Raw genomic sequence first — 15,646 nt, forward strand, 5'->3', positions numbered from 1 at the left:
ATAAGGCTTACAGAGATTAGGTTTAGGAAAGAGTTTCTCTGAATTTCTTGTGTGTGTGTGGTTCGTGCTATGATTTAAACACTCACTGAACATATTATAAGCTTTCATAACCCAGATCTGGCCTTTTGTCCCTAACTCACGGCCTCATCTTTTCCCTCCCAAGGCTATAAATCACAGAGCTGCCTTTCCATCTCTCTCTCTCTCTCTCTCTCTCTCTCTCATCCATCAGCACAGCTTGGATCAATCCCTAAATCATGGGCAATCAATAACGCCATGAATTTAACTCCTGTCGAGCCTGTCGTTATACACGCAGGGCGATGGTTTCCCAGAGTTCATAGCAGAACAGGGTTATACACACACATGTCCACGAGAACTGCATAGAACTGAAGACGGCTTATAACGAGCATAATCGCTAACGAGATACCGATGAGTAAACCAGGGCCGAGGAAGTCTGGTGGAAACTTCACACGTTGAATCAGACAACCTTGGTGCTCTTAAATTTAAATATCATTCTGAACCGTAAAAATGTTTATATTATAGCTGAGACCCCAGTGCTGTTGAATATCTTTATATGAATCAGTTCTCTGCAACAGGAAATCATCACATCTTCATTGAACAAGTTAAAAGATGAACACGTTTCTGGTTAACATGACACGATATTCAAGTTGTATTTGTTTAATTCGTTTAAGTAAAATAAAACATTTTCTAGCTGCGCAAGAAGAATAGCTAACTTCTTTAAGAGATCTTCACAACCTTAAATGTCGCTCCCACTGGAAAAGAAGAGCATTCTGTTGTTTTTTTTAAATTAATTATTAATTGTAATCACTGCCGCAGGTAATATTTTATGCATTAGTTGTCGAGTGTTAGTAGTAAAAAGTGTTTCTTAACACCTAAGTTTTTTTTTTTTTTTTTACTTTTTGAACTGTTTGCTCTGCCTCAGCTATGTTTGCTCGGAGGTCGCGAGGAAACCTTGAGCCCTTTGAACCGCAGTGACACGTGAATCCGTCTCGGCTATCTTATCAGGATCTCCGCGGACAAACCCGAGACCTCAAACACCCCAACAGGTGTCCTTTGTGTGTCTGCCGCTCTCTGAGCGGGTCGGTTTAACACTCCATATAGATGTAGAGTGAAACTATTTCCCTTCTGCTCTCTCTCTCTTTCTCTCTCACTCACGTCTGTTACAGTTCCTCATCTCCTCAGCGCTTCATCTGTCCAAACTTTTACCAAGTGCTCGCTATCCATCATGTCAGAAACCCCTATCAGGCACCTCAAATATTTTTGTTCGGCGTATCTCCTGCTCTAAACACTGTCATCCGCTCGGCATCAGCGTGACTTCTGCCGCTTCTCGCTACGTCCGCGTACCAGGGCCAAATTCGCTTTCAGTGACACTAGGTAAGTGCCTCACACCATAGATTACCCCTAAGAGAAGATACAGACGGACACAAAGCCTGTCTTTCACGTCAAGTGTTTAAAGAAGACCCGGTTTCAACTTTTTCCACTAACAGTTTTTTTTTTTTTTTTTTTAAAGGAGCAGCAGAATTCTTGGTGCCATGAGTATCAGTTAAGTTTATAACAGCAGATGTTGCACGGGAACTCGTTTTCCTTATCACTCCTTATCAGAACAATATACAGTACACAGTAGGCTTTAACCACTACGCTGCAAAGAAGGCGTGACATAACCCATTGTTTTCTTCATCTCTTTTTTTTTTTTTTTTGATTGTCAGGATTAAATAGTGAGAAGAAGAGACTCTTAAAAGGTCTTGAAGGTCCCATATTTCTTCAACAAGTAAACACAGGTTTCGCCCCAAAGTGTGTGTATGTGTGTGTTCCAGCTTAAATATTCCTTATATGTTTTTACACTTAAAACCTTCTCCGGGTCACTTCTTTTCCACATGCACCATTTCAGTGTTTTTGCAAATGAGATAATGCTAAGCTACGCCCCTGTAGAGCAAAAAGCCAGCGGAGGGGCTCTTCTTATATGAGGTCACAATAGGAGAAAAATGTGATTGGACCCCCCAGGCCTAAGTTTTCTCAAAAATTTTTTGTTTGAACTGTCTAAACATGACTAAAAGTGATTTTTGCGCAATAAGTCGACCTCTTTAAGATCGACTACAATGTTTACCGTTGTTTGTTAAGCTATATTTGTGATCGAGTAACCCGAGGCATATCGTGCCTAACAGGTGCATCGATAATTTTTATCAGTACAGAGTATGTATATAATAACCAACAGACATCTTTAAAGTTAAAATTTAAATGTCTGATTAGGATTGATTAGCGGAACAGCCCGCAGATTGCTTTTAAATTAAATCTGAAACCTCATTGATTATAGTTCGTAATATAATTCCAGCCGAGCGAGTTCTGATCGCTGATCAAAAGGCGTTTTAATTCGAACGGCACTTATGGCTTTCTTCGGGCCGCAATTTTTTTTTAAGAATAATGAAACACACTTTCAGGATATTCGATTTAATGCCGTTTTGCTCTGTCTTATAGTTTTATAAAGGCTGGGACACACACACACACACACTGATCAGATGCACTTAGAAAAAGTTCTATTTTGTAAATATCTGAACATTGTGTATCATAGAATCGTAGTTTAATCAAAGTTTATTGTTTAATATACTAATATTACAGTTCGCTGTCATTTCTATGTGAAATCTTTCCTATTTAAGTGCAGTAGTGTTGAATGGTACAGTAGGATATTTAGCCCCACCCACAAAATCCCATAAAAGTCAATGTTTAGAGGGAGCTAAAAGTGACAGCTAAATGGTGCATTGTTTTCTTCCATTTTCTAGCGAGGCATTACTTTTTTTTTATTCGTAATTTGTTTGGAATTAAATTCATGCATGACATTGAAATAAATACATGATTTAAACTTGACAGTGTGAATAAAAACACTGTAAACAAATAAAAACCCGTCAAGATTTACATTCGCCTCAGACTAGAATACCTCACTGACAGCCTTACATTTAAATGCTCCTGGCAAAGATTTACTGATGAATACAAATAAATCCGACTTGATATGTTGGTAAACACACAGTTCATTCCAACCGTGGTAATTAGGAGCTGGCACGGAGGGCGGGCGAACGAGCTGAAGCCTGCGCGCTCACGTGCTCGCCGCTCGGTCATGTCTGTGTTCGCACAGAGTGGCAAAACCTAGTGTCGTTCTTGGGTCAGGGCTCGGCGCTGGCGAGGTTTCCGGCTCGCTCCAGAGGTACGGAGGACAAGAAAACAGGTCAGGTGCCTGTCGTGTCCTGCCTGCCCGCTTTTCTGTTCTGTTGTTCTTCCTGGTAGTGTGTCCACATGGCTGAGAGTGCAGATGCAAGTGCAGGAATGTTATAGGGCTGCCTTGCAATTATATGCTGGAGAATGTGGTGTCTCTCACACACACACACACACACACACAGTGGCGTCCAACGGTCTGAACAGGTGGATGTACCGTACGCAGCTGCATGTTTACACACAGAGTCACTCTCAGCGTCTGCGTGACTCCGGACCATCGTAATGCCAGGAACAGACCAGGCAGCTGGTGCTCAGGTGCATGACGTAGCACTTTCAGCCTCACACACACACACACAGCATCTGTGCCAAATAGGCTTAACAACCTGAGAAAGATTCAAAACATACCCCCTAATCAATCTGTATCTTGTCCCAAACTATTTCCGTAATAAAGTTCTTCCCGGTCTCTCCATCAGCTCATCCGTATCACGCACAAAGGCACAAAGGCTAACACGCGCAGCCTCTAATCCGCCGCGCCGCGAAACACACTGACAGGAAAACGCCACCATCCTTATTCTTTTCCTGCTCTTAACCAACTCGCATATGTTTATGCTAACACAGTACGTCAGCCATCACAGAACATCAGTTTTCACTTTTCCCTCTCTTTTATTATTTACTCTTAAGTAAAAAATGAAGCTCTTGTATTATTCAGGATATGTTTTACAACGTGTGTGTGTGTGTGTGTGTTTGTGTATGCATCGGCGAGACACGAAGACCCATAAAGCAGATAAAGGTAAACTGTAAAAAACCCGTTCCACGTACGCAACCTGCCGTCTGTTTTTTCCCTGTGTGTGTGTGTGTGTGTGTGTGTGTAACGTTTCCCTCCAGAGCGTCGCTTTACAGGTTTATTTACAGGTAACACTCTCGTTTTCTTTTTTTTTTTCGCTGCCTTCCAGCGCTGGATTCCTGTCAGCTCTGCGTTCAGCTTAATTCAGAAACATGCGTAAGCTGTCAAGTCGTCTCGGTGATTCACTTGCCTGGGGGGCATGTGTGCCAATCCGGATCGTTCGTTCCTTATGACTTCAACTTCCTTATTTTCCTTTTTTTTTTTTTTTTTTTACGTCTTGCAGCAATTTCCTGCTTTACTGGAGTGTGAGTTTCATCAAACACTTTTTTTGTTTTGTTGTTTTTTTGTGATGCACCATTTACTTTGTTGTGTAGTTTTGTAGACACACGAGTTGTACTTATTATTCAGTAACTACGACGCATTATTCAGTAACTCCAGTGAAACTAACAGGATGAGCCGTGTAAATGAGACCGGAATGTTAAAAAAAAGGTTAAGCCCGGATCGCAAAACCTACCGAAGCAGCGCACGAGGTTTAAACAGTTCAGCGGAGTTTTAAAACCTGGATTCAGATTAAGAGCTTTGTTTATTGTTCTCAGATTTACCGCTCTGTCAGAAGGAGTGACATTCTTCTACACAATGGGCCTGTCGGATCCTGTGCGAACGACCGAAGGAGGGAAGCTCGAAACCCACACCCCTACACCCCACCCCACCCATGCAGACCGATCGCTGACATTATCAGCAGCCGATCTCAACGCACACAATGCAAACAACAAATAAGAAGAGCTTATCTCGATGCTCCTTTCAGCGTTTGCTCACTCAGACTGTTAATAAGACTTATTTCTTAGCAGACGCAGCTAGTTAAAGCACCTGCTGAAAGGAGAGCAAGCTTCACCCGACTCCCCGATTTAGTGGAGCTTGAAAAGATCCTGTTTGGTCAACTAATAGAAGGAACAGTGGTGTTAGGCGACGTATAAATACAAAGTACTCGTCTTTACCTCTGATTTAGTGATCGTAGATAAAGTTCTGCTCCAATTCATTATGCTTAATTATTTTTCTTCAAAGTTCATCATTGGATGATGTCACCTCACACATGTTCAGAGCAAGGTTTTTCACCAACAACAACAAAAACACCAAAAGTAAAATTTCCACTCGTGAACCAACTCAAGAGACCTTCTGGGCTACCAGTTTCTTCACATTTTATGGCGTGGCATCAAATCGACATGTGTAAACTGTGTGAAGTTTCCCATCCTTACCTTTTAAATAAGTTTATAGCAGTCTTATCATTAGATTAATTAACATACAGACAGTACTTGGCTTAATCTATACCGTTTCCTTCACTAATTACTGTTTGAGATCATAATCAGGAACGTCTCTAACATTAGCCAGCTAGCTTTTTGACTTAAGTAGAACAGCAGCAATAGCCATTCATGACTGGAACCGTAAAAGGGCTGTTTAGGGCATTCGTCTTTACGCAGGGCGACGTACATTTATCTCATTACGCATATTAGCGGGTTATTAGAGGGTCTCGGTCAAGGGCCCAACTATAGTATGCCATTCGAACAATCAACAACACGAGTTTCACAGTGTCTTTCGGTTGATTAGATTGTTTTTATTACTTTAAAACCTTCAAGAAATATACTGTAGCTGCTTGACAGTAAACTTTAGCGCTTTTTTTGACACGTTTGATTTTGTACTACACTTATTGGACTTTTAACTCCATGGTTGCTCCTGATTTGTATTTCTTTCTACACTGTAAAAAACTGCTGAAGGCGTTTATCCAAAACACACAATAATCTCCTCTGAACAGTTGATATTAAGATGTATATCTGCTACTTCTGCTCTGTAAAGCTTCATAACGGCTCTAATCTGAGGTTGCTGTTGGTGAATTGGTGATTTCTGAGGCTGGTGACTCTAAATGAACTTCTCCTCTGCAGCAGAGCTCAGGTTTAATCTTGCTTTCCTGGGAAGGTCTTCATGAGAGACAGTTTCATCATGAAGCTTGATGGGTTTTGAAAATCCCCTTGCGATAATACTGTTCCTGCATGAACTGTTCCAGAACAGCTGACAACAACTGACTGACTTAATTACATAATTCTATAGGTATTATTTCATAGTTCTAAAATGTAGAAAATAAATCCAAACTTGTGTCCAAACGTTTGATTGGTTACGTATATAACAAAAAAAATTAACAAGCAAGAAGAGGATGGCTTACATTTTTAGTGTTCGATCCTCATTCTATCTTGCAAATCAAGCTGGTCTTAAGCGAATTTCAGACTGTGAGACAGAACACCAAGATTGGCTACGCTGTCTGTTTTTTCCCCCTTAAAACAATCCACAACTAAGTATTTTCCTAATGTTGCACCGCACATTACATCACCAACTAGCTAAGGTTAGCTGTAAATGACTTCACCGATCAGAACTGCGCTCAGACACACCCTTACGCTGTTACGAACTAGAAAGGTCTGTCTCTTCACCCTCCTCCAGGGAACAGATCCTATAACAAACTTCAAGCAGAGACATTTTATTTAAATTGCTAACTTGTTTTATTCATGGTGTCCAACCCAAAGCTCATGGCGAGCCTGGATGTGTGCCCTTCCTTTAAAACAGATGTGTTTTTTTTTTCCCAATCCTGTATTTTAAACAGGAACCCCAAAAGACTTCTGACGAGTAAAAAAAAAAAAATGGATAGATGAGATGCCAGTGGTTTCACAATGATCCATTGTTTTCTTGGTCTGAACACGTTACAGCCATGTTTGTTTTCCTTTTACTGCATGGATTCAATGCACTTAATAAACGGCCTGGCTGATGTTTAGAGGCTAAATCATAAAAAAATAAAGAATAAGAGCTGCCACCTGTTTACACGCTCTGTTTATGTAAGCAGCGTCATTATCTAGTTATGTATGTTTTGCCAGTCACTTGATATGGATTAAACCTTATGTTTATAGCCAGAGCGTAAAAATTTATTAATACACATTTATTAAAGCAGTTCTCAGTCAGGTACAATAATTACAGGAAGTAGGGAGGGAAGAAAACAGGCAAGTTGAGGTGAAAAAGGACCTAGAGGGCATTTTATCTTGTTTTCTCACATGTATAGAAACATAAAGTGCACTGCATCTCATTTTCCCTACTAGAAGGGTAAATTATATGACCCTTTATTGTTTTCTTGTATATTGGAGCAACCTAGAGGGCACTTCATGTTTTCTTGTATATTGGAGCATCCTAAAGGGCATTTCATGTTTTCTTGTATAGTGGAGCACCCTAGAGGGCACTTCATGTTTTCTTGTATATTGAAGCACCCTAGAGGGCTTCTCATCATGTTTTCTTGTATAGTGGAGCACCCTAGAGGGCTTTTATGTTTTCTTGTATAGTGGAGCACCCTAGAGGGCACTTTGTCATGTTTTACTGTATAGTGGAACACCCTGGAGGGTTTTTCATCACATTTCCTGTTTAGTGGAGCACCCTAGGGGGCACTTCATCATGTTTTCTTGCATTCTGGAGCACCCTAGAGGGCACTTTATCACATTTTCCTGTATAGTGGAGCACCCTAGTGGGAACTTCATCACGTTTTCTTGTATAGTGGAGGGCAACTGATCATGTTTTCTTGTAAATAGGGGCACCAAATGTGTCACTTCATAATATATTCCACTCTGTTACAGCATCCTTGCCAATAGGAGCGTTCTATTGGGCACTTCATCACATTTTCTTCTGTTAGGGCATCCTAGAAGGCGCTTTATTATGTTTTCTTGCATAAAGGATCACCCTAGAGTGCTCAGAGTACCCTAGATTTCTTTACATTTCATTCACTTTTAGGACATCCTAGGGGGCACATTGTCACATTTTCTCCATTGTTAATCTCTTTTCTTTAGATAGGAGCACTATAACCGGCACTTCATCACATTTTCCTGCACATAGAAGCATCCTAGAGGCCGATGGATTCTATGTTCTATGACAACAATTAAATGTTTTTCTTTAAGAAATATGTGATGATATTTCTGTATTTATAGTTATTTTTTGTAGAGCAAAAAGTTTTTTTTATAGGTATACTTTTATAGTTAGTTCCGTTTCTCCTGTTTTCACTTACAGTATGTCAAAGCTGCCTAGACAGTCATGCCCTGACCAGCCTTTCTTTTTTCTCTCTTCCATGGACCAAATAAATGAAAAAAAACAACATATATTGTCATGTCACTGTAAACTCATCTGTCCTGTAATATTAGAAAACTAAATTACAAAGCTCTGACACTGAAGACTCCTTCCATACATATTATACAAACTCCACTTTAAAGAAAACAGCCCCATATCAGCACCAAGGGTCAGCGACTGGAGCGTCTACAATGGATGAGATGTTCCCGTAGAAACGATAACATACTAGAACAAGTGCATTAATATAAACATGTGATTTGCTGTTGCTCTACTATCAGGACTGCTGTTATAAAGCATTAATCCATACCTTTTGATAAAACAATGTGATATGAATCAATTTAAAATTATTTTTCTTGCGCATTCACGTTGTAGAAAAACAAACACACGCATTAGATCTGCTCTGAAATCATACCTGAGGTGGACTTGTTTTGGCAGGCCTTCCCAAGGCGTGTGGAGGAAACGTTGTTTGTTCTCGACTTACGGCCGTCCCTCCCACATTGTGTTGTAGAACTGAACTTGTCTTGTCCGGTATGAGTACGACGAACACACACACACACACACACACACACACTTAAGTTTCAAGGTGTACAGCCAGAGAAAAGTGTGTTGTTGACATCTGGCCTAAATAAGAGAACATTTAAAGCATTAGGTTCTTTTCATAACACAACATGTTACCGAAAGCAACGTGCTCACTGGCTGCTCTCCTTTAGGTAGCTCTTGTTGACTTTAGATATTAGTTTTTTTCTTTTTGGGGAGCTCTGATATCACGCACTAGAAAGCTGAGAGTTGTTTTTGAAGGGTGTTGAAGAATCCTGGAAGCTTTGGGTGAAAGTTCTCCGTTCACACGTAGATGGAGTTGTTATGATAATTTTTTTTATTAGATTTTTTGGCCTCACGTCCAGATGAAAGCAGCATTACGGGTCAGTAAGAGGAAAGCTTTTGGAAAAAGGTGAAAAACTTTTAAAACATTTTCATTGTTTATCAGGGTGTGGACAGAAAAAAAAAATAATGCCGAATGCATTGTTTGTGCATCGTGCATTTCACAGGATTTAATTTTAGTTGTAACTTCATGGTGTCATTTCTTATTTGATAACATGTTTTGTTTTGATTGTTTTTACAATCAAACTCAAACCGAATTTGAACCTTGTGGGCTCGAATACCATACTGCTCCAGCGCTATAAACCTCAACACGTACACACGTTTCAGATAAACTCCAAGCGGACACGTGAACCTGAGCAGCACAAAGTGTTTAACGAAAATAAATTTAAATACTTTCACCCATTTTTGTGATTTTTTTTTTTTGCATTTCTCCTTTAGCTCTTAATGTCACTTCTTTCGTTTACCGCGATTTTTTTTTTTTCAAAAACTTTCACTTCGTGTGGAACTGTGTTTTCAAAAATATCATCATGGACATTTCTTCTTCTTGTTCTACTTTTAAAAAAAGGGGAAAGAAATGTCATTTTAATAGACCACAATTGAGAGCAGAAGTTCAAGATTCCTGCGAACGGTTACTGTGAAAAAGAATCCGGCGCACACGTCTGGTTCATTTAAAGGCACAATTTGCACCATCAGTCATGATGGAGCGTGAGATCATCAAAGAGGAAAAAATTTTTTAAAAATGTCTTCCAATCCTTTACACTCAACTGGAATTGATTGTTCTGGCCTGTGCCTTTTTTCTCTGCTTTAATCTTTTTTTAAATGTCATACGATTTTTTTTTTCATTTGGTGCCAGGATTTTCGTCCTCCACTCACATGCCGTATTCGCTTTGGGTTCTAACATGATTGTGAATGGAGGAGAGGGAGACCTTTAAGCCGTGACTCATCTTGTCTGCTTTAATGAACGGCCGTTTTAACTCTAATGCCCCGAGTAGCTCCACACTGTAACAGTAAATGATGAGAGATTCCCCGAGCCGTCCCCAGCGCTAGCTACATTACCCCTCTTTCATTTGCGTCGCTCTAATTGGATGGATGTTCATGGCTCAGGAGAGCTTCTGTAAATATGTTGGAAACCTTAACGGATCTTTATGTCAGGAAGTGGAAGAGCGACTCCGGTGTCAGTCAGGCGTGCAGCACTGACAGACAGTTTTATCTTTAAAGTCTCTCCAGGCTGCAGGGAGGTTTTATATCCAACGTATTCTGTTTTATCTTCTTTAATTCCTCAGTTTAAAAACTGGACCATGACGTGAAACCGAACAGGAAACTTAGACGAGGAACAAATCCTTCTCCTTACGGGTCTAATAAAGTCAGAGCAGGTTCTACGTGCCATTTTTTTCCTAGAAACACCATTTACTGTTACTTTCAGCGGTGGAAAAGTCATAAATTCATTACGTAGCCCACTGGGGAAGTGAAAGTGCCAGTGTACTTGCCCAGTCCACTAGGAGTTTTAAAGAGAACACTATGTGTATAATACTTGAAAAAAGTGAAAAGTGAATTTTAAGATAGCTTCATATAACACCATTTTTTGTAATACCTAATTTTCCAAAATATTTTTTTAAGATTCGAGCTTAGGTTTTTTTTTTTTGGTAAATATGCATACACATTTATATTTTTATTAAATAAAGAAACCCACATGCTTGCTAAATACACATTCATGCCTTTTTATGTAGTGTCTGTAACTTTTTAAAATTCAATGATCTTAATTGTTTTCGCATGAAAAGATGCTAAAATGCAAAACTGTAAAGATTTGGCAACATATATTTGACATGGTTATGGACACTATAGATTTTTGTTTTTTAAACTTTTACCAAAAACCAATTTAAGCAACAATTATTACATGTCATATGCTTCTAAAAGCTATTAGTACTTATAAAGAAATAATTTTTATTTTAGATGATTATTGTTTGAAGTAAGAGAGTTTAACGCTGAAAAATTGCCATTTTTGGGGCACATATAAAATCATCTCTCCAAAACGGCTGAAATTTTAATGGAAGCGAGATCGGTCACTTAAAATCTCGAGTAATGAAGAACAAAACATTTTTTGGCTAATAAAAAATATCCTTTCAGTCTAGCCAATATGGCTAGTACAAATAGTTTCTACTAAAAACCAGAGCACTTGGATAGTGTGTAGGACGTGCCACAGCATCATGGGTCCACTGAGAACCCTAAACCAAGAACATTGAAGTATTGTGTTTAAAGAAATGACTTTTCCTTCTGAAAGTCATGTTGAGATGCATTTAACAGCTTAAAGAAGCTCTTGGCCCATCCGATAAAACAAGAATGAAACGCTTAGCGCTTAAGCTTTATCTGCATCTGATTTTTATTTGAATAGTTACAGAATAAAATAAAAAAAAACTGGATAAAAGTTTTAAATGTGGAAATTCGAGCATAGTTTCCTCCCCCACTGTGGCATATTTATGAGGAAAAACTCCGTATTTGGACAAGAAGGCTTATTTGGCAGGATTTGGCTTATAAAAAGTGAGCAAGCCAAAAACAAACATGGAGTCTATGTAGATCCTAAACACCAGGTGGACAAAGTCCTCAGAACAAAAGTGGACAGGAGATGAAAGTTCCATCCAAAGTATGAGTCGGCTTACTCTGAAAAAGAGGTGGTGACTCAAATGCTGACTCCAAATCAGACACAGAATCCGTTTTATTCGCCAAGTATGTTAACACATGCGCGCGCGCACACACACACACACACACACACACACACACGGAAATCGGTTCTGGCTTTAGGAGACTCCCAAGCAATACAGTCAAAAACACAACGTATGTCCTATTTACAGAATGTACACAATACACAGGGAATTGTTTACACTAATTAAAATCCGGTCCGTAGAACCACAGTACGTGTAAACATATCTTCAATATATATATAAAGTGTGTGCGTACATGATAGTGCAAACCGCAAAAACACGACAAAAGCATGACATACAGAAATAAAGTTGTGACGTATGAGTGAGTGAGTGCACAAATTGATATCTTGAAAATTTCAGACAACCAAGAACTTTATCCTTTATGTGATTCCCGATGAATCATGTTGAATCTAACCAAGGACGTGAGGTAGGATGGAAAAAAAGAAAGCTTGGGTTTTGATTTCAGGTTGGCTGAAGAGAGCTGAACCCACATGCTGAAGGACGGGCAGATTAGCGATGAACTAAAACCAGCAAGTCTTAAACTGAATCTTGGAATAGATGTGGAATAGGTGTGCTGATATCCAGATGTTTGCCCATTCCCACAGTGGTGTGTGTAATTCTGAATTTGCGATGCAACCCCCCTGCTCAATGGCAGGCTCTAATCCTACCTTATTACTCGCTTCTCTAATTACCCCCTCCACCCTGCTGATCTCCTTGACCCAGTAATCTAAGAAACTCCACCCACACCAGAGTCGGGTTGCTCTGTAGCGTGCAGGTGGTGATACCCTTCCAATAACTACCACCACCACCACTCAGACTGAGCTGCCCAGGGTCAAAATGCCATGTTATTTCAGCCAGAGGGTTAAAGCCGATTGCGTCGAGCTCCAGAACTCCCGCAATTCCGTGAAGCTCCATCTCCTGGTGCTCCTGACTGCGGCAGCATCACCAGAGCACTGTACCTCAGCCTGAGGGACAACAGTGAACATGTGGACTTGACATTTTGGCCTTCAGATCTCCTTACACCCAGATCAGGCCTCACAGAGGAGACGCCGAAAGCCGTAAAAACTGTAAAACACCAAAGGGTAACCCTAGCAGCCATCCATTGTGCCGGACACAATGCCAATCGCTCTAAATGTTACACTGGAGCCACTTTTGTGCAGGGTCATTATTTTTGTCAGGGGAATAACACCACGCCGCAGGACAGTATTTGGGGGTATTTAAAAGTTTAAAAATATCAGATATCTGCGTGGATCTTTGTGGAAAAAATATAACTCTGCTCTCTTTATGTCAACAGCATAAAGCCTAAGGTGTATAACCTTAGTTACCTCAGTAACCATGAATAACACATAGTCCATGACGGATATTACAAAAGAGTTTTGAAACTCTTTCATGAATGTACATTTATGCAAATGAAGCTTAATTGCATAGCATAAAATTGTAAAAATAAACCCAAACAGTAATCAAAACATATTGGTTTGCAGTGATTGCCAGGCATGATGTGATTGCAGTAGATGGAAAAATCTGAAACGTGGCTACAATCGCTTTTCTATTTTAGGGTAATAAAATACAGATAAGAATGTCATTGTTCTTTTGGGCACACAAATATATAAAAAGCCTCAACTTTGATTTAAACTTTAAGTAATCAGGAGAGACAGGGAAACCTAATACCACAAAGCCCTAAAGAGAAAGCTCTTCAGCATCAGTAGACGGAGCAATCCCCCCCAACTACCCCCCACCTCCCCGAGAACGACCTGCCTCTTTGGAGAAACTCTCGAAGTAATCGCTGCTAAAGCCTGTCAAAACAATGCACTTGTTTTTCATTTTCAACCCCCGATCCATTACTTTGTCTACGCAGAAGAAGGGGAATGCATATTTTTCTTCTTCATTTTCTTGTATTTGGGGAGACTATCACAAATTCCTTCAATAAGCAATAAGCTCAATTGGTTTTTTTTGCGATTGGCAAAACAAATTCTGAATTTTGGTCCGATCTGTAGCCGATGAGGTTGAGCAGCATGTTTACACTGGCCTGCCTCTTCTTGCACATCTCTCTCCACCTCATATCACATCAGAGATGGAGCTGTCTGTGTCAGACATTCCTCTGTCTCTCTCATCATGCTGTATCTGGTGAAGCAGTCCTCTAGTTCTTCAGCCTCTCTCACTCCCTCTGTCTCACCTGGCTCTGGTACTGTAAGTTTGTCCCTGGCTGGCTCGGAGTCCACTCGAGCTGGTAACGGGAGCAGGCCCCGTTGCTCCTCTGTCCTGATTTATCACCTGCCTGTATTGTTCTCTGCAGCTTCAAAGCTCCCCTTTGAGACATGCCCTCGAATGAAGCTGTGAGTTTCGCTCTGAGTGCATTCATAACCGTGACTCATACGTCTTACTCACCATGGTAAAACACGATTGAAAAGAGTTCTCTGAAAAGAATTATGGGCCTGGTCCTAAAAGTAATACAGCTTTCAGTATTGTTACTCTCTCTCTCTCTCTCTCATTCTTTTTCTCTCCCCTCTCTTTTTGCCCTTAGATTGGCTGGCAAAGGGGTAAACAGCTTTTCTTCTAGCCTTGTGAACGTTTTGTGCAGTTTTGTTGCCACTGCCATTCTATAGTGTAACAATACACCAACTGAGCTGGTGTGATCCCGCTCTTAATCATTAACCGCCTGCTCGCTGTACTTGGTTGAGCCCTTTAGTCATGGGCTCTGGTGCCAGGGTCTGGTTTCATTAATAATTGATGACTCCGTGGGCTTCATGCTAGGTCCTGTGCTAGCTTGACCGGCCATGACACTCCCCATCCTCCACCTTTGATGGCAGGTGTTTGGGACTCGTACAGAGCGAGTTACTTTGGAAAAGTCTGTCTAAAGGTGAGCTTTTACACTCAAGGCCATAGACCGGATGGCTCATTTGACAGAAGAAAGTTTGTTTTCATGTAAATATACACCTTCTGAGCTGGACAATCTGCGTCTCATTTTGAAAATCTTTTCAAAAATATGGGATGCAGTCACTGCTCGACACTACTCCTGAAAGAATTCTGACCAATCCTTCCTGCTTTTAAGGAATTCTAACCATTTCCTCTTGTTGACGAAAGGAATTCTGACTAATCCGTCCTGTCACCAAAGGAATTCTGACCAATCCCTACTGCTCCAGAAGGAATTCCAACTGATCCCTATCGCTTCTATGGAATTCTAGCTGATCCTTCCTGCTCCTAAAGGAATTCTAACCAATTTCTTCTCTTACTGAAGGAATTCTGACCAATCTATCCTGCTTCCAAGGAAATTCTGACTGATCCCTATTGCTCCTAAGGAATTCTAATTGATCCCTCCTGCTCCAGAAGGAATGCTGACCAATTCCTCCTGCCGCTTGAAGTATTTTGACTTATCCCTCCTGCTCCAAAAGGAATGATGACAAATCCTTTCTGCTCCTGAAGGAATTGCCACCAGTCCCACTCAAAGGATTGGGAGCAATTCCACTTTCTTCAGTCCAGTGTTAGTTAAATCATGTCCACTCCTGCAGAAAGCTTGACTAATCCTCCTTGCACCATTTAGAACGTTTGTGTAATCCCACCCACTCCTGCAGACCTTCTTAACAAATCTTGCCCATTCCTGCAGTTATGCCTGAAACTGTCTTTAATGTTTGTGAACAGTTTTTATTTTCCAAAATACACACACATTATTCATTTAAATAGCATCAACCCTAGTAAAACCCATTAACTGATGTCCTGCTGTGTCCAGTACACACCATAGTAGTAAACTGCCCAGTCCCATCTACATGAATGTAAACTGCACAATCAACTGCTTCCCTGATCCCAGTCCAGATGTGGAGTGTTAGCTCAGTGGTTATCATGTTGGACTGACTGTTGATCGTAAGGTTGTCAG

The 15,646-nt window shown here is 40.5% G+C and overlaps 1 protein-coding gene across 2 annotated transcripts in view; it reads left to right on the top strand.

Annotated features, from left to right (window-relative positions):
• met (MET proto-oncogene, receptor tyrosine kinase) overlaps positions 1-15,646 on the top strand; it is a 57,671-nt gene that overhangs the window by 4,591 nt on the left and 37,434 nt on the right. The gene's annotated exons all lie outside the window — the stretch shown is intronic.

Source organism: Clarias gariepinus, chromosome 10, assembly GCF_024256425.1.
Source record: "Clarias gariepinus isolate MV-2021 ecotype Netherlands chromosome 10, CGAR_prim_01v2, whole genome shotgun sequence".
Lineage (NCBI taxonomy): Eukaryota > Metazoa > Chordata > Actinopteri > Siluriformes > Clariidae > Clarias > Clarias gariepinus.